The 16,662-nt window shown below is 40.6% G+C and overlaps 1 long non-coding RNA gene across 1 annotated transcript in view; it reads left to right on the top strand.

The window, feature by feature from the left end:
* The window catches only part of LOC138741291 (uncharacterized), a 181,403-nt gene extending 176,690 nt beyond the window's left edge, over positions 1–4,713 (top strand). The window contains exon 3 of the long non-coding RNA XR_011343435.1: positions 3,981–4,713. This is a non-coding gene — a long non-coding RNA (uncharacterized lncRNA). The remainder of the gene's footprint in view (positions 1–3,980) is intronic.
* The last annotated feature ends 11,949 nt before the right edge of the window (positions 4,714–16,662 follow it).

Here is a 16,662-nt window from a genome sequence, read left to right as displayed (position 1 = left end):
TGAAAAGATACAAATATGATTGATATTAATAGATGGCATAATGAGATGAAATATTGTTTAATAATGGAAAACATTATGTATGTTTCACATGATAATTATAATTTTTTATTAATAAGTTGCTGTTATACTCAGAATATTTACATTTCAATTTATATTGATTAGATTTTAATATGTATATTTTTTGGCTCTCCTTTAGAGAGTTGGCTGAAGGGGGGGTTCTTTTCTTTTCTTTTTTTTTCTTTTCTTCTATATATATAAGAAAAACCATTCATGTTCATGTTTAATTGCTGTATATGTCATATATTATTTGTTTTTTGAACAAATAAATAAAGTTTTTAAAAAAAGGTTTGGTCCTGAAAAGAAAATTGCGGATTACAATAGACAAATTCAAGATGAACAGAAAGATAATTTCAGATTTACTGTACCACATAGGAAGTTAGAGAAAAATTTATTGAATTTACCATGTTTAATCACATCATGATGCTGGCACATTGCATTGGTTCAACTGACCTAAAATTGTTTTGCCGCCGATTTCCATTTGTACTCAACATCTGATGCCTCTTGTGTCAGTGTTCAAGCATTGATGGATTCTAGTTGCCCTGATACAACTTTTCCATGGTCATAATGTCCTGGTGAAACCTTTCAGCATGTTCAGGGAAGAAGTCCAAGTAGAAAATGAATTGTCAATGACATGTTGCGCTTCATGGCTTTGGACGCTTGAAGCACGTTGTCAATCAGCTGGATATAGTTTGGTCCTTTGTAGTTGCCAAGAAAATTCTCAACAACATCTTTAAATGCCTTCCATGCATGCCCAGGCCTAAGACATCATTTGCATAACACCTGCACTGAGTGTCTGCCCAGACTGACCAAAACAGCTTACTTTGCGGGCAATATACTAATAAAATATGGCAGCAAATCACAAAAATAGGTTATATCTAAAAAATGGTACATGATAGGACATTTTTAAGGCAATTTTCATAACATACTAATGTCTCGGCTGTGTAGGGTGTTTAATGATCCTGTATCTCTTGGAACTTTGTCACGGGCATTTTATGAAGCATTAGTTTAATTAATTCCTAAGAAAGATTTAAAACTTTTTAGTTTTTGCTTCCTATAGACCAATATAGTTGTTGAATGTTGATTCCAAAATTCTTTCTCAGATTTTAGCTTTCAGATAGGAAAATTTTCTTCCTCAGATAATTTCTCCAGACCCAACAGGATTTATCTTTGGCTTGGCTTCGTGGACGAAGATTTATAAAGAATCATTATTCACATTTTTATATCCGTAGGTTAATTAATGAATATTTTGTACTCTCCATCAACTAAAATTCCAGAATGTAGCGTATTGTTAGATGCAGAAAAGGTTTTCAATAGAGTGGAATGGAAATATCTGAAATTTTGGAAAGATTTAATTTCGGTCCTGTTTTATTTCATGGATTAATTTGATTTATCATACTTCTGTTGCTGCCGTAATTACTAATAGTCAAAAATTGGGAATAAGGGAAACCATTCTTGGAGTTCAAACTAAACTTTGCTCAAAGGAAGTGGGTCATGACAGTTGGAGGACCAACATCCCGACCACAAGAGTTCCTCCTGCCACGTCCTAGGCTCAGCCTTACTCAGCTGCTTCAACAATGACCTTGATTCTATCTCATCAATGAATGCCTGCTTACAGCAAGAACTAGACAATATTGGGGTGTAGGTTAATGACTGACAAGTAACAATCAACACAAAAAAAGTCTGACAATATGAAATGAACTAATTGCCTTTGGCACTTGCAAGTGAATGGCATTACTATTACCAATTTTCCCAACCATATCAACTGGTGGGATTGTTAAACAGAAACTGAACTATCCATATAAATACAATAGTAACAAGAGTAAATCAGAGGCTAGGTCAAGTCGGGCCATTTGGCCCAACTTGACTCTACTGACCAAAATGTCTACCAACTAATCCCATTTGCCTGCATTTGATCCATATCTATCTACACCTTTTCCCATAATGGACCTGTCTAAGTGTTCTTTAAACATTGAAATTCTATCTCTAACATTTCCTAAGGTATCTTGTTGCATATATATACAACACTTTCTGTGTGCGTCTACATACATAAATATATACAAGTATATAAGTATATGCATATCACGTACACACACACTTACACACACACACACACACCCACACACACACTTACACACACACACAGACACACACACACACAATCTCACACACATATGTTTTGTGTGTGTGTGTGTGTGTGTACTGCATAGTATCATTTGTCTATATGTGTGTTATGTCCTGTTGCATGGCTGCATATTTTTACACCAAGGACTGCTGTTTTGTCAGGTTGTACCTATACAATTGGAGAAGAATAAACTTGAAAGCTTGATCCTGGACAAAACAGTCCCTGAACTGACAGCCACTGGTGCATAGTAGCAGATGTGTGAATTAACTACAAAGTGCACTATAATTATTCCCTCAGGCTCCCCTGAATGCATGAGCTCCACAGCCAAGAACAAGGCAAAGGGACAGGGCAATTGTTACTTGCCAATTTGACTTGGAATTACATATATCACTAATCCTTTGCCTAAATCCTGGAGCTCCCTCCCAACTTCACCAGTACTTCTAGGTGGAGGCTCATGTCCACTTACTCAATGGCATTTAAGGATGGACAATAAATGCTGACCTTGCCAGAGAAGCCTAGATGTTATAAAATAGAACAAAATCTACCTTGAACGTTGACCGTTACCCATTCTTCTCCTCACATCTAGATATTGTTTTAAATTGAAAATTAAATTGGTAAGCAAGTGGTCTGCAGACACTGGAGAACTAGAGCAACACACAGACATGCTGCAGGAACTCAGCAGGGCAGGCAGCATCCATAGAAAGCAAGTTTCAGGCCCGAGCCCTTCTTTGGAAATTTCTAGATCAAGCAAGAACCTGAATCCTTTCTGTCCAGTCCTAAAGAAGGGCTCAGGCCCAAATCCTCAGCTGCCTATTGCTTTCCAAGGGTAGTATCTGGCCTGCTGACTTCCTGCAGAACTTTTGTATACTGCTCCAGTTCTCCAGTTTCTAACACTCTTTATGTATTGTATTAAATGGTCTGCAGATCAAGCTAGGAGGGCACCACATTTGTTAGAGAAATCTGATAGAAACTTAATTAATTTGCAAGCAGATTATCCACATGCAATGATCGGAGATAAATTGGCAGAGTTTCAAAAAAAACAAGAGAAATGTTATTATTCACAATGAAAATTATAAGATTTCTTAGGGATATTTATTTCTGTTACATTAACTCATGCATTACACAGTTCTTGACATCCTATTCCTGTAGATGAACAATTACACTTCCTTGATTCATTGTAAACACAATAATATCACTGGATATAATTTTCTTGCATACAAGTTAACAACACAAATGAGAGACTCCTTTAAGATAAGGTACCATTTCAGGTATTAATGTTCTAACCTGGATTTTGAATTTTAGTACAATTAGTTGTTACAATTGTTCTCCCCTCAACCCAAGGGTTTACAAATAAAGACATTTATTTTTATGATTTCTCTAAAGGGGCAAAAAAACAATTTCTAAGCTGAAGCCCAAACTAAGAAAATAGCAATGCCATAATTGTTACAATTGTTTAGAACAGGGGTAGCCAACCTTTTAAATTAAATTTTTTAATATAGACACACAGCACGATAACATGCCATTTTGGCCCACAAGTCCATGCCGGGGGTGAAGGTGAATTGGGCAGCACAGGCTCGTGGGTCGAAATGGCCTGTTACCGTGCTGTAGGTCTAAATTTAAAATTTAAAATAAAAAGGTTGGCCACCCCTGGTTTAGAAGGTTTCTGTGGAACAAGTGAGACATGTCAGTTTATGATGAGTACTCATGTATAAATTCTGATATGTTCTGGAACGGTTCTGATTTATCCAGTAAGGTCTCCTCTTATTTGAAATTCATGCTTTACTGTTCTCTTTTCCAGAGTGAGAACAACATCTTTCTCCTTAAAAATCCCAAAGGAAGCAAGTTAATTTGTTTCAGACCTAGGAGTGAACTCATGTGGAATTAAATGAATTCTTGACGATAACCAGGACAAAATGCAGCTGACATCATTACTAGTGGAATAAAGAAGATGCCTCAATTTGAGGGATATTAACCGATTGTAATGACCATTGTAACTGTAGATGAACTGATGAACATCATCCCACCAAAAGGCTGCAGATGAATCCAGTCCCCACTTTATATCAATTGAAAACGATGTCAATATTTTCAATCAGGTCATGGCTTTCCTGAGACAAATCCACTTTCCTTTCCTATGCAGGGATTACAAACACTACAAAGAAAAGGATTGATTGCTTAGGCTTCTCTTTTCCAAGTCCGAGCTCAGCTAAGTAATAAATAACTTCAGATGAAGGGAAGGAATTATTGTTTCTTTTGGAGATCTCACTTCTAGTTGATAGTTGTTCTGTTATCTCTTTTAAATTATAATTGGAAACTATAATCTATGAATTAAATGATTAAAAACTACGACATTTTGGATAAATTTAGCAGAAATTCATTTCAGTGACGGCATAGCTGCTCAATAACAAATTGCTGCATTTGTAGCCTAACCTTGTGCTCAACGTCACCACACCAAGGAGCTGATTGTTGACTTCAGGATGGAAGAACCAGAGGTGTACGATCCAGTGATCATTGGTGGATCAGAGGTGGAGAGGGTGTGCAAATTTAAGTTCTTTGGAATCACTTTCCTGGACCCAACACACCAATGGCAGCATGAAGAAAGCACGTCAGCGCCTCTACTTCCTAAAGTGTTTGTGGAGGCTTGCTATGACACCAGAAACCCTGGGAAGTTTCTAGAGGGGTGTGGTGGAAAGTGTGCTGACCGGCTGCATCCCAGTCTGGCAAGGGAACACCAATGCCCCTGAGTGTAAAGCCCTCCAAAAGGTAATGGACATAGCTGTTCTATGTGGATTGTGGAGGAATACGTAGCCTCCCTGTCTGTCTGGCACATTGTGATCTGTGGATGGTTATGTCTGAAACTTATTCGGAAATCGCATCACCTGCTGATCAAGGTTGGACTACAGCTGCCCATTAGTGCACACCTCACTAATGGCTCTCTTAAATGATTCATCATTTAATGAGTGTCATCAATGGGCAGACACCCACCTCAGAACAATATAAAACATCGATGCATACCACATTTTTCTATCCCTTCCTTGGTTCAAGTCCCAGACATTGCTCAATGCCAGGTCGCTTCTGTGAAAATTACTGGAGAAGCCGTGGGTAAGATGTATACTACAATTAAGCTGAGCCATTGTACTGCAGAGAGCCACACCCCATTGGTACAGGGAACCAGGAGTATCTTTGAAATCCCTGTCTGTGAAGTGTGTACATGTGTGGGAGAGTATGGTAGAGTAAGCAGCCACTGGTATTAGAGTCCCTTGTGCCCGAAGTGCCTGCTTGTACCACTATAGTTATTGTCTCACACTGTGTAGAAGATATGCGGCCACTGGTATTGGAGTCCAATCTGGGTCCAATGTTAATGTCTATATACAGGCATAGCCACTTTACACCATTTGTAAAAACGAACACGGGTTTCTTAGTATAAGTGAATTTTCATAAATCAAGTATTCGTAAAGCGAGGTTTACCTGTAGTTATTAAGTATTAGATTAATTAATATCGTTTGACGCCTTCCCCTTTTTGACTTTTGTGTGTTCAACAGTTACCTTTGATTGTAACACTTCTGTCCAGACTCTCTGTGAACTCATCAAACCTGATATTTCTCATACATAATTGGCTTTGTAAGCATGTTTCTAAGAGTTTCAGCTGTACACACATGGAGTTCTAATCATGTGGGAGATTGTGCTAACAAGTGTGTGTGGGTGTGTGTATGTATGTGTGTGTATGTATGTGTGTGTGTGTGTGTGTGTGTATATATGTGTGTGTATATGTGTGTGTGTATTTGTGTGTATATGTGTGTGTGTGAGTGTGAGTGTGTATGGGTGTGTGTGTATGTGTGTGTGTGAGAGTGTGTGTGTCAGTGTGAGTGTGTGTGTGGGTGCGTGGGTGTGTGTATGTGTGTGTGTGGGTGTGTGTGGGTGTGTGGGTGTGTGTGGGTGTGTGTGTATGTGTGGGTGTATGTGTGTGTGAGTTTGTGTGTGTGGGTGTGTGTGTGTGTGTATGTGAGTGTGGGTGTGTGGGTGTGTGTGTGTGTGTGTGTGTGTGTGTGTGTGTGTGTGTGTGTGTGTGTGTGTGTGCGCGCGCGCGTGCTGTCAGGTTTATGTGTTATTGTCTACCTGCTCATCACCAACAAGGGCAGCAGGAGGTGATCCACAGCTAGTAAAGGAACCCGGGATCAAAACATAAAGTCCCTGGGTGGACCAACGACTGCAAAGGGTCCAGCTGTTTGGTGGCATCGCTGGCAAGCCACACCATGCTGGTCAACTGGATTGACGGGCTGAACCTCCATGGAGAAAAGTTAAAGCACAAGGTGGAGTCCCTCCTTGAGAAATTGAGATTTCCAGAGACTGAGGGGATTCATGGAAGGACATTTAGGCTTATGAAAATACAGGAAAATCAAGCCAACAGAGTGCTCAGCAAGATATGGAGATTGCATCCCTGTTGTGTGCTACAGGAGGCAGTGCAAACTGCCCAAGTGCCAGTGGCCAACCTAGAAATGAAAGTAATGAAGGTAGCTTTTGAAACACAGCAGCTTCACGCAGCTCACTGGTCTGGTTGGCAGCTTGACCCAAGTAACATCCAAGTGATTGCCCAGTGGAGGGAGGGGATCGACATATGGTTGGGGTATGGGTACATGTGGATGGATAGTAGTGACCATAAGGAAACTGAGACCTATAACACGTCCTCCTCACTGTGTGCTTGAGCCTTTACAAGCCCTATCAGTGACCACACAGTCCCAGAAAGGAGGGAGGGAGAAAACGGGAAATTATAGACCGGTTAGCCTGACATCAGTGGTGGGGAAGATATTGGAGTCCATCATAAAAGGAGAAATAGCAGAACACTTAGTCAGTAATAATAGTATAAGGGCTAGTCAGCATGGATTCCTTAAGGGTAAGTCATGCTTGACTAACCTTCTGGAATTTTTTGAGGATGTGACAAAGAGAGTGGACTCGGGAGAGCCAGTGGATGTGGTGTATTTGGACTTCCAGAAGGCCTTTGATAAGGTACCGCACGGGAGTCTTGTGGGCAAGATCAGGGAGCATGGTATTGGAGATAAGGTGCTGATATGGATAGGAAATTGGTTAAGAGATAGGAAACAAAGGGTTGGAGTGAATGGGTCTTTTTCAGAATGGCAGGATGTGACGAGTGGAGTGCCTCAGGGATCGGTGTTGTGTCCTCAGTTGTTTGTAGTTTATGTTGATGATTTGGATGAGGGGATTGTGTATAACATGAGCAAATTTGCAGATGACACTAAACTGGGTGGCGGTGTGGGGTGTGAGGAGGATGTAAGGAAAATGCAGAGGGACTTGGACAGGCTGGAGGAGTGGGCGGCTAAATGGAAGATGAATTTCAATGTGAACAAATGTGAGGTTATTCATTTTGGGGGAAGTAATAGGAAAGCTGAGTATTATTTAAATGGAGACAAGCTAGGGAGTGGGGAAGTGCAAATGGATCTGGGTGTACTTGTTCACCGGTCACTGAAGGCTAGCATGCAGATTCAGAAAGCTGTGAAGAAGGCAAATGGAATGTTGGCTTTCATAAAGAGGGGATTGGAGTATAGGAACAGAGACGCCCTTCTGCAGTTATACAGGGCCCTGGTGAGACCCCACCTGGAGTATTGCATCCAGTTCTGGTCTCCAAAACTTGAGGAAGGTCATACTAGCTATAGAGGGTGTGCAGCGCAGATTTACAAGGTTAGTTCCAGGGATGGCAGGGTTGTCATATGCAGCAAGGCTAGAAAAACTGGACTTGTATCCATTGGAGTTTAGAAGAATGAGGGGGGTCATGATTGAGGTATATAAAATCATCAGGGGGATAGACAAGGTGAAGTCTGATTACTTGTTCCCAATGATGGGGGAGACGAGGACTAGAGGGCATAGTTTAAGAATACAGGGTAGGCCCTTTAGGACGGAGATGAGAAAGCATTTTTTTACCCAGAGAAGTGTGAATCTGTGGAATGCTCTGCCACAGAGGGTGGTAGAGGCGGATTCGCTGACTATGTTCAAAAGAGAGTTAGGTAAGACTCTTGTGGGTAACGGAGTTAAGGGTTATGGGGATAAGGCTGGAAAGGGGTACTGATGGTAATGATCAGCCATGATCTAAAATGGCGGTGCTGGCCCGACAGGCCAAATGGCCTACTCCAGCTCCTATTGTCTATTGTCTATTGTCTATTGTCAGACCTGCCACAAGAGCACCCCGCCAACCTCCAAAATGGGGAGGTAGCCGAAGATGGGGGATCTCAGGTGGGCATGCATGCTGTTACTGTGAAATTACAAAGTCATGGGACTACTCTGCTAAGGAGATAACCAGGTGAGAGGACAGAAACCACCAGCAGCCAGGCAAATACCTAGCCATGCTGCTGCCATGGCTGTGGGACAAGGGGACCCCAATTTCCTTCTATCTCATGAGCACATTGGGCAGTCTGTCTGACCAACAAGATTGGCAATGCCTTGCGGGCACTGCTAGAAAGGGTCAATGATGGCACCGTCCCATGAGAACATGGGATGACTGCAGTCCAGTCCAGATTCCCTGCACTCCTAGAGTGGGACCAACAAGAACAACCACAGTGGCACCCTGTTGGTGAGGGAGATGGGTTGTTAAGGAGTGGGCACTGATTGTGGGTATCTAGAGGGGCACCAACAAGACCCGCTTCCCAGGAGCACAAAGGTGACTAGTGCCTTGGTGGGCTATTTAGCCACCACTGCATGCCACAACCTTAGAGAGGTGGTCTTGCCCCTCATGGAACTGGTGATTAGAAAACCATCTGGGAAGCCATTACCCTCCTTGAGGAATCAGTGTACAAAGAGCAGGGAATACCCGCTGAAGTTTGCAGAATGGAGGCGAAGTTCGGTAATGTTACCCTGCCAATGACTTACAAAGATGTGTGTGCTCTCTGGAGAGGGCACTGTGGAGAGAAGCCTGATGCTCTGCCCACTCTGACCTGGACAAGCCTCCTCTCTGGACCTCTGCCACTGAAGGTTGTCCCTGACTAATCTATCTTCTAAGCTCTACTAAACGTCTTTGCCACCACCACCCCACACCCCATCCCCACAGGAGGTTCAAGCTGTTCCTCTTCTCGATGTGAGGGTCTACGAAACACTCATCAATACAGACTGCTGCAAGCCCATCACTGATTCTAGCCAACAGCACCAGCTTGTCAGCACCTTTGTCATGCTCCTTTCAATTACAGCCTTTGGAATAGACCTTTTTAATTGAACCCTGAGCTGTGGTATTTACTCTTCACTAATGTCACACCAAGACACAAGAGAAACTTGTCCGTGAACTACTCTTTGCAGATGATGCCGCTTTAGTTGCCCATTCAGAGCCAGCTCTTCAGCGCTTGACGTCCTGCTTTGCGGAAACTGCCAAAATGTTTGGTCTGGAAGTCAGCCTGAAGAAAACTGAGGTCCTCCATCAGCCAGCTCCCCACCATGACTACCAGCCCCCCCACATCTCCATCGGGCACACAAAACTCAAAACGGTCAACCAGTTTACCTATCTCGGCTGCACCATTTCATCAGATGCAAGGATCGACAATGAGATAGACAACAGATTCGCCAAGGCAAATAGCGCCTTTGGAAGACTACACAAAAGAGTCTGGAAAAACAACCAACTGAAAAACCTCACAAAGATAAGCGTATACAGAGCCGTTGTCATACCCACACTCCTGTTCGGCTCCGAATCATGGGTCCTCTACCGGCACCACCTACGGCTCCTAGAACGCTTCCACCAGCGTTGTCTCCGCTCCATCCTCAACATCCATTGGAGCGCTCACACCCCTAACGTCGAGGTACTCGAGATGGCAGAGGTCGACAGCATCGAGTCCACGCTGCTGAAGATCCAGCTGAGCTGGATGGGTCACGTCTCCAGAATGGAGGACCATCGCCTTCCCAAGATCGTATTATATGGCGAGCTCTCCACTGGCCACCGTGACAGAGGTGCACCAAAGAAAAGGTACAAGGACTGCCTAAAGAAATCTCTTGGTGCCTGCCACATTGACCACCGCCAGTGGGCTGATAACGCCTCAAACCGTGCATCTTGGCGCCTCACAGTTTGGCGGGCAGCAGCCTCCTTTGAAGAAGACCGCAGAGCCCACCTCACTGACAAAAGGCAAAGGAGGAAAAACCCAACACCCAACCCCAACCAACCAATTTTCCCTTGCAACCGCTGCAATCGTGTCTGCCTGTCCCGCATCGGACTGGTCAGCCACAAACGAGCCTGCAGCTGACGTGGACTTTTTACCCCCTCCATAAATCTTCGTCCGCGAAGCCAAGCCAAAGAGAAAGAAGAAAAGAAAGAGAATGTCTCAGAACATTCTCAGGAAATTGTAGTTTCAAATTAAAAAAAAACTTTATTTAAAACTTTTAAAAACAATGTAAAATCAATAGCAACAAAAGAAAAAGTTTTATACAATAGTAAACCCCCCTCCCTCCCTCCCCCCACCTCAGCCAGCCCCCTCAAGGGGAGCCAAAAAAAAAACCCTAAAACGTACAAAATATTTTAGGATATTTCCAAACCCATATATTCTAAATGACCACATTTTAACAACAAAAGAGTAATTATCATGTAAATTATGTTATTTTCTCCATATAAATACATCTCAATTAATTATGCCAATGAGCTATATTAATCTCTACATTGTCTTTCCAATTAATTGCTACACATTTTCATGCCACAGATAATGCCAAACATACAAATGCTATCTGAAACTTATCCAACCTTAAACCAGTCAAAGAAGCCATATAACCCAACAAAAAATTATCTGGATCTAATGGTAATTTAATTTTAAATAATTTCTCCAAAACCAGCCTAACCTTTTCCCAAAATGGTTGTACCCTATCACAGGACCAAACTACATGCAAAAAAGTTCCAGTACTTAACCCACATCCAAAACAAAGATCTGAATGACTAAATCCGTATTTTTTCAATTTCTCAGGAGTCAAATATAACTGATGCAAAAAATTATAATTAACCAAACCATTTCTTACATTAGTCAATTTAGTTACCCCTTTATGACACATAACCTCCCAATCCTCTTGAGGTATAACATAAGTTAAATCACTTTCCCATTTATTTCTAGATTTCTCCAAATTCAATTTATCCAGTTTCCTGAAACTATTGATACATATCTGAAATAAAACCTCTCTTTGGTATAAAGGAAATCAAAGATTCAAATTTTGTTAACTCTGGCAAACTCATCTCTTTACCATAATTATCCCTTATCAAAGCTCCAAGTTGGTAATATACAAATAAAGAATTTACTGGTATACCAAGTTTCTCCCTCAGTTTATTAAAAGAAAGACACTGTCCCTCTTCAAAACAATCCTGATCACTTTTATACCCTGAGAATTTTTCTTTCTTTGGCTTGGCTTCGCGGATGAAGATTTACGGAGGGGTAATGTCCACGTCAGCTGCAGGCTCGATTGTGGCTGACAAGTCCGATGTGGGACAGGCAGACACGGTTGCAGCGGTTGCAAGGGAAAATTGGTTGGTTGGGGTTAGGTGTTGGGTTTTTCCTCCTTTGTCTTTTGTCAGTGAGGTGGGCTCTGCGGTCTTCTTCAAAGGAGGTTGCTGCCTGCCGAACTGTGAGGTGCCAAGATGCACAGTTTGAGGCGATATCAGTCCACTGGCGATGGTCAATGTGGCAGACACCAAGAGCTTTCTTTAGGCAGTCCTTGTACCTCTTCTTTGGTGCACCTCTGTCTCAGTGACCACTGGAGAGCTCGCCATATAACACGATCTTGGTAAGGCGATGGTCCTCCATTCTGGAGACGTGACCTACCCAGCACAGTTTGATCTTCAGCAGCGTGGATTCGATGCTGTCGGCCTCTGCCATCTCAAGTACTTCGATGTTGGAGATGAAGTCGCTCCAATGAATGTTGAGGATGGAGCGGAGCAAATGCTGGTGGAAGCTTTCTAGGAGCCGTAAGTGATGCTGGTAAAGGACCCATGATTCGGAGCCGAACAGGAGTGTGGGTATGACAACGGCTCTGTATATGCTAATCTTTGTGAGGTTTTTCAGTTGATTGTTTTTCCAGACTTTTGTGTAGTCTTCCAAAGGCGCTATTTGCCTTGGCGAGTTTGTTGTCTATCTCATTGTCGATCCTTGCATCCAATGAAATGGTGCAGCCGAGATAGGTAAACTGGTTGACCGTTTTGAGTTTTGTGTGCCCGATGGAGATGTAGGGGGGCTGGTAGTCATGGTGAGGAGCTGGCTGATGGAGGACCTCAGTTTTCTTCAGGCTGACTTCCAGGCCAAACATTTTGGCAGTTTCCACAAAACAGGACGTCAAGCGCTGAAGAGCTGGCTCTGAATGGGCAACTAAAGCAGCATCGCCTGGAAAGAGTAGTTCACGGACAAGTTTCTCTTGTGTCTTGGTGTGAGCTTGCAGGCGTCTCAGATTGAAGAGACTGCCATCCGTGCGGTACAATACCATATCTTTAAATACCTATTAAACATTGAAAAAGGAATAAACTGATTTTGATATAACAGAGTTTGGATTGATAATTTACCCTTTGTTCTGATAACATCATTTCTTTTAACCCATATCTTTAACAAGTGTTTTAATATCAGCATATCATATCCCTGCAATAAATTCAAATTCCAGTTATGTATAAACTGGTGAACATCAAATTCAGAAATACAGGCTAACTTCACCTTGGCCCAACTAGGAGGCTGATTAATATCCATCATTCTACTAACAAACTTCAACTGTGCAGCTTCATAATAATTTTGAAAATGAGGCAACTGAAGTCCACCTAATGCATATTTCCATGTCAATTTATGAGGAAGTGGACGGTCACCATTATCGTCACCTAAAAGAAGGGTAAATATGAATGGAAAGTATGGGAAGAATGGAAAGAAGTTGAATTGACACAGAGTCGCCTTGACATTGAAGATCCAGAACAGTCATTGGGACTGGAATCGTTGGGTTGAATTTGTTTGATTAAGTACTTTGGAATAGTTTGACTGGGGGGGTGGATGGCACTGAATCTTTTGATAGTCATCTGCCACACCCAGATTTCTGGGGAGTTACTACACTATTGTAGTTTGTGATTGAGAACTTTTTTTTAGTTGGGGTTTCTTTTTATATATAAGGGGGAAAGGTTATTTTATTTAGAAAGGATTTTTTTTCAAGGGGAGCAATATTTTGTAATAGTGTGAAAACTGTATTGTTAGGGTAAAGAAATGTCTAATTTGAATTTTGCCACTTTTAATGTACAGGGATTGAATAATCCGATTAAGTGTAAATTTGTATTGGTTTATATTAAAAAAATGAAAGTTGATATTGTCTTTTTACAAGAAGCACATTTGACTGAAAAAGATCATTTAAAATTGAAGAGAGATTGGATTGGATATGTGATTGCTTCTTCTTTTAATTCTAAGGCAAGGAGTGTAGCGATTTTGATTCATAAGAAACTATCATTTGATTTGGAATCATTTACGGAGATTGCTGGTAGTGTTCTGATGGTGAATTCTAAAATCTTTGCAGGACCATGGACATTGTTGAATATTTATGCATCTAATGTGGATGATGATCAATTTATATCTGAGCTTTTTTTAACAATAAATCAGACCAATGAAAATATTTTGGTTGGAGGGGATTTAAATTGTGTTTTGGATACATTACTGGAAAGTATAAGGAAATCAAAGATGGCGATACAAATGGGATCTTTGATGAAAGATTTGAATTTAGTTGAAATTTGGAGGAGAATAAATCCAACATCTAGGCAAGATTCATTTTCTAGAAGAGATTTGTTCCTGATTTCGGCACATTTGCAGGCTAGAGTAGTGGAGGGTGAATATAAGACTAGGGTTATATCCAATCATTCTATGTTATTTATTTCTTGTGTAGTTTCTGAGGTTTTGCAAACAACTTACTGGTGGAGATTTAATGTAATGTTATTGAAGAAACCAAAGTTTATTACTTTTGTTAAGGAAAAGATTGCTTTATTTTTGGATGAAAATGTTAATTCAGTTAGTCGTAATTTTGTAATGTGGGATGCTTTCAAAGCATATTTGCGTGGTCAAATTATTAGTTATTCCACGAAAGTAAAAAAACAGTATCCCATGGAAAGTTTGGCTTTGGAAAAACAAATCACTGAGTTAGAAAAGGAATTTCAGAAGAAGGTTACAGAAGATAAGAAAGCGGCATTAACTAAGTTGAAATTATGTTATAATACTTTACAAATGATCAGTATAAGCAATTAATTCAAAGATTCAAGCAAAGTTATTCTGAGTTGGGTGAGAGGGCTCATAAGGTATTAGCTTGGCAATTAAAAATGGAACAAGTATCAAGAACTATTAATGCTGTTAAAAATAATTCCATAGTTACCTATAAACTTCAGAAAATCAATGACCAGTTTTATTCATTTTATCAGAAATTGTATACTTCTGAGGGAAATCAGGATGATGGTTCTATTGAATCCTTCTTATCTAAGTTAAATTTACAGGTTTTGGGGAGGAAGAGGTAAAGGAATTGGAAGCTCCATTTACAGATTTTGAGATTAAAGAAACTATACAAGAGATGCCAAATGGAAAGTCACCAGGTGATGACAGATTTTCAGTGGAATTTTATAAAGTGTTTTATGAAGATTTATCTTCTATATTTATGAACGTGATGCAACAAATAATTGAAGATCAGTCATTACCAGAATCTTGTTCAAGTGTGATAATTACAGTGATTCCAAAGAAAGATAGAGACCCATTGAATGTAGCTTTGTACCGACCAATTTCTTTATTAAATGTGGATTATAAAATAGTGGCTAAAGTATTGGCAAATACACTTGCTAAATATTTACCTCAGTTGGTACATGCAGATCAAACAGGTTTTATTAAGAATAGATGGGTATCTGACAATATTCTTAGATTGATAACGTTGATCAATGCATTGAGACAGGATCCCAACCAACCAATGGTGGTTGTGCTTGATGCGGAAAAAGTAATTGATAGGGTTGAATGGAATTTTTTATTTAAGGTGCTGGTGAAGTTTAATTTTGGCCCTGTTTTTACTAGTTGGGTTAAGGTATTGCATTAAAACCCAATTGCTTGGGTGGTGACAAATGGCCATACTTCTTTGCCATTTAAATTATCGCGGTCAACTCATCAAGGTTGTCCATTGTCACCAGCCTTGTTTGCATTGGTTATTGAACCATTAGCTCAGGCAATTCGACAGAACAACAAGTTTAAAGGGATAAGAATTGCAGATGATGAATATCAGGTTAATTTATTTGCTGATGATGTATTGATTTATTTGACACATCCAGAACATTCTTTGAAATATTTACAAGAATGTTTAGTTCAATTTGGAGAGTTATCTGGGTATAAGGTGAATTGGGATAAGAGTGAAATATTGCCAATTTTGGAAGGGGATTATGAAGAGTGTAAAATTATTATAAAATTAAGATGGTCTAATAAAATTAAATATTTAGGGGTAACTGTGAATGCAAATTATCAATCTTTATATAAGTTTAATTATGCACCTTCATTGAAAAAGATTAAAATGGATTTAATTAAATGGAAGGTTCTTCCATTAACATCAATAGGTCAAGTAAATTGTATTAAAATGAATATTTTCCCTCATATTCAATACTATTTCAGTCAATTTCATGTAGTTTCAAGTTTTAATTATATTGTTGGACATCATCCACTAACAGGATATATTATATATATTTTGTACCAATCGGTATTGACAGTGTCCCTCCAGTCCTCCCCAATAATAGAAATTAATTCCTCATGGAGTGTGTGGTTCAGGAGATTAGGAGATTTTATTTAAATGCTACTGGTTTGGCCAACTTTCAGCCCTGACTCTTCCTGGCTACTATTACAGGGAACCAACAGAATCATATGTTTAAAGGGAACATGAGCATCTGTCAGTGGGTATTATTCAGATGGATCTTTTTTTTAAAAATTTGCAACGACATCCTGGTGTCAGATGACAGCTCAGAAAAATCGGGAGCTCCCTCAAGAATACGGGCACATTGGCCAGATGCCCAGCTCAGAACAGTATAAAGCATTGATGCACACCACATTACTCTCTCTCTGCCTCTCGGTCCAAGTCCCAGACATCGCTCCATGCCAGGTCGTGACTGTGGACATCGCTGGAGGAATTGTGGATAAGGTGTGCACTATGATATAGATTAGTGCTTGCAGAGAGCTACACCCGCACTGGTATAGAGAACTGAGAGTGTGTTTGGAAGTCCTTGTCTGCAGTGTGCACACATGAGGGAGAATGTGGTAGGGTAAGAAGCCACTGGTATCGGAGTCCCTTGTGACTGAAGTGCCTGCTTGCACATTTAGTTTTTGGCTTGTACCATGTAGAAAATAGGTGACCACTGGCATTGGAATCCAACCTGGGTCCGATGTGAATGCCGATAGTTATTCAGTAGTAGAGTATCATTTGATGTCTTCTCCTGTTTGTCTCCCATGTGTTCAATAAAGTTACCTTTGATTGTAACACTTTTGTCCAGACTCATCTCTCTG

This window comes from Narcine bancroftii, chromosome 8 (assembly GCF_036971445.1).
Source record: "Narcine bancroftii isolate sNarBan1 chromosome 8, sNarBan1.hap1, whole genome shotgun sequence".
Taxonomy (NCBI): Eukaryota; Metazoa; Chordata; class Chondrichthyes; order Torpediniformes; family Narcinidae; genus Narcine; species Narcine bancroftii.
This window is presented reverse-complemented; position numbering and strand designations above follow the sequence as displayed.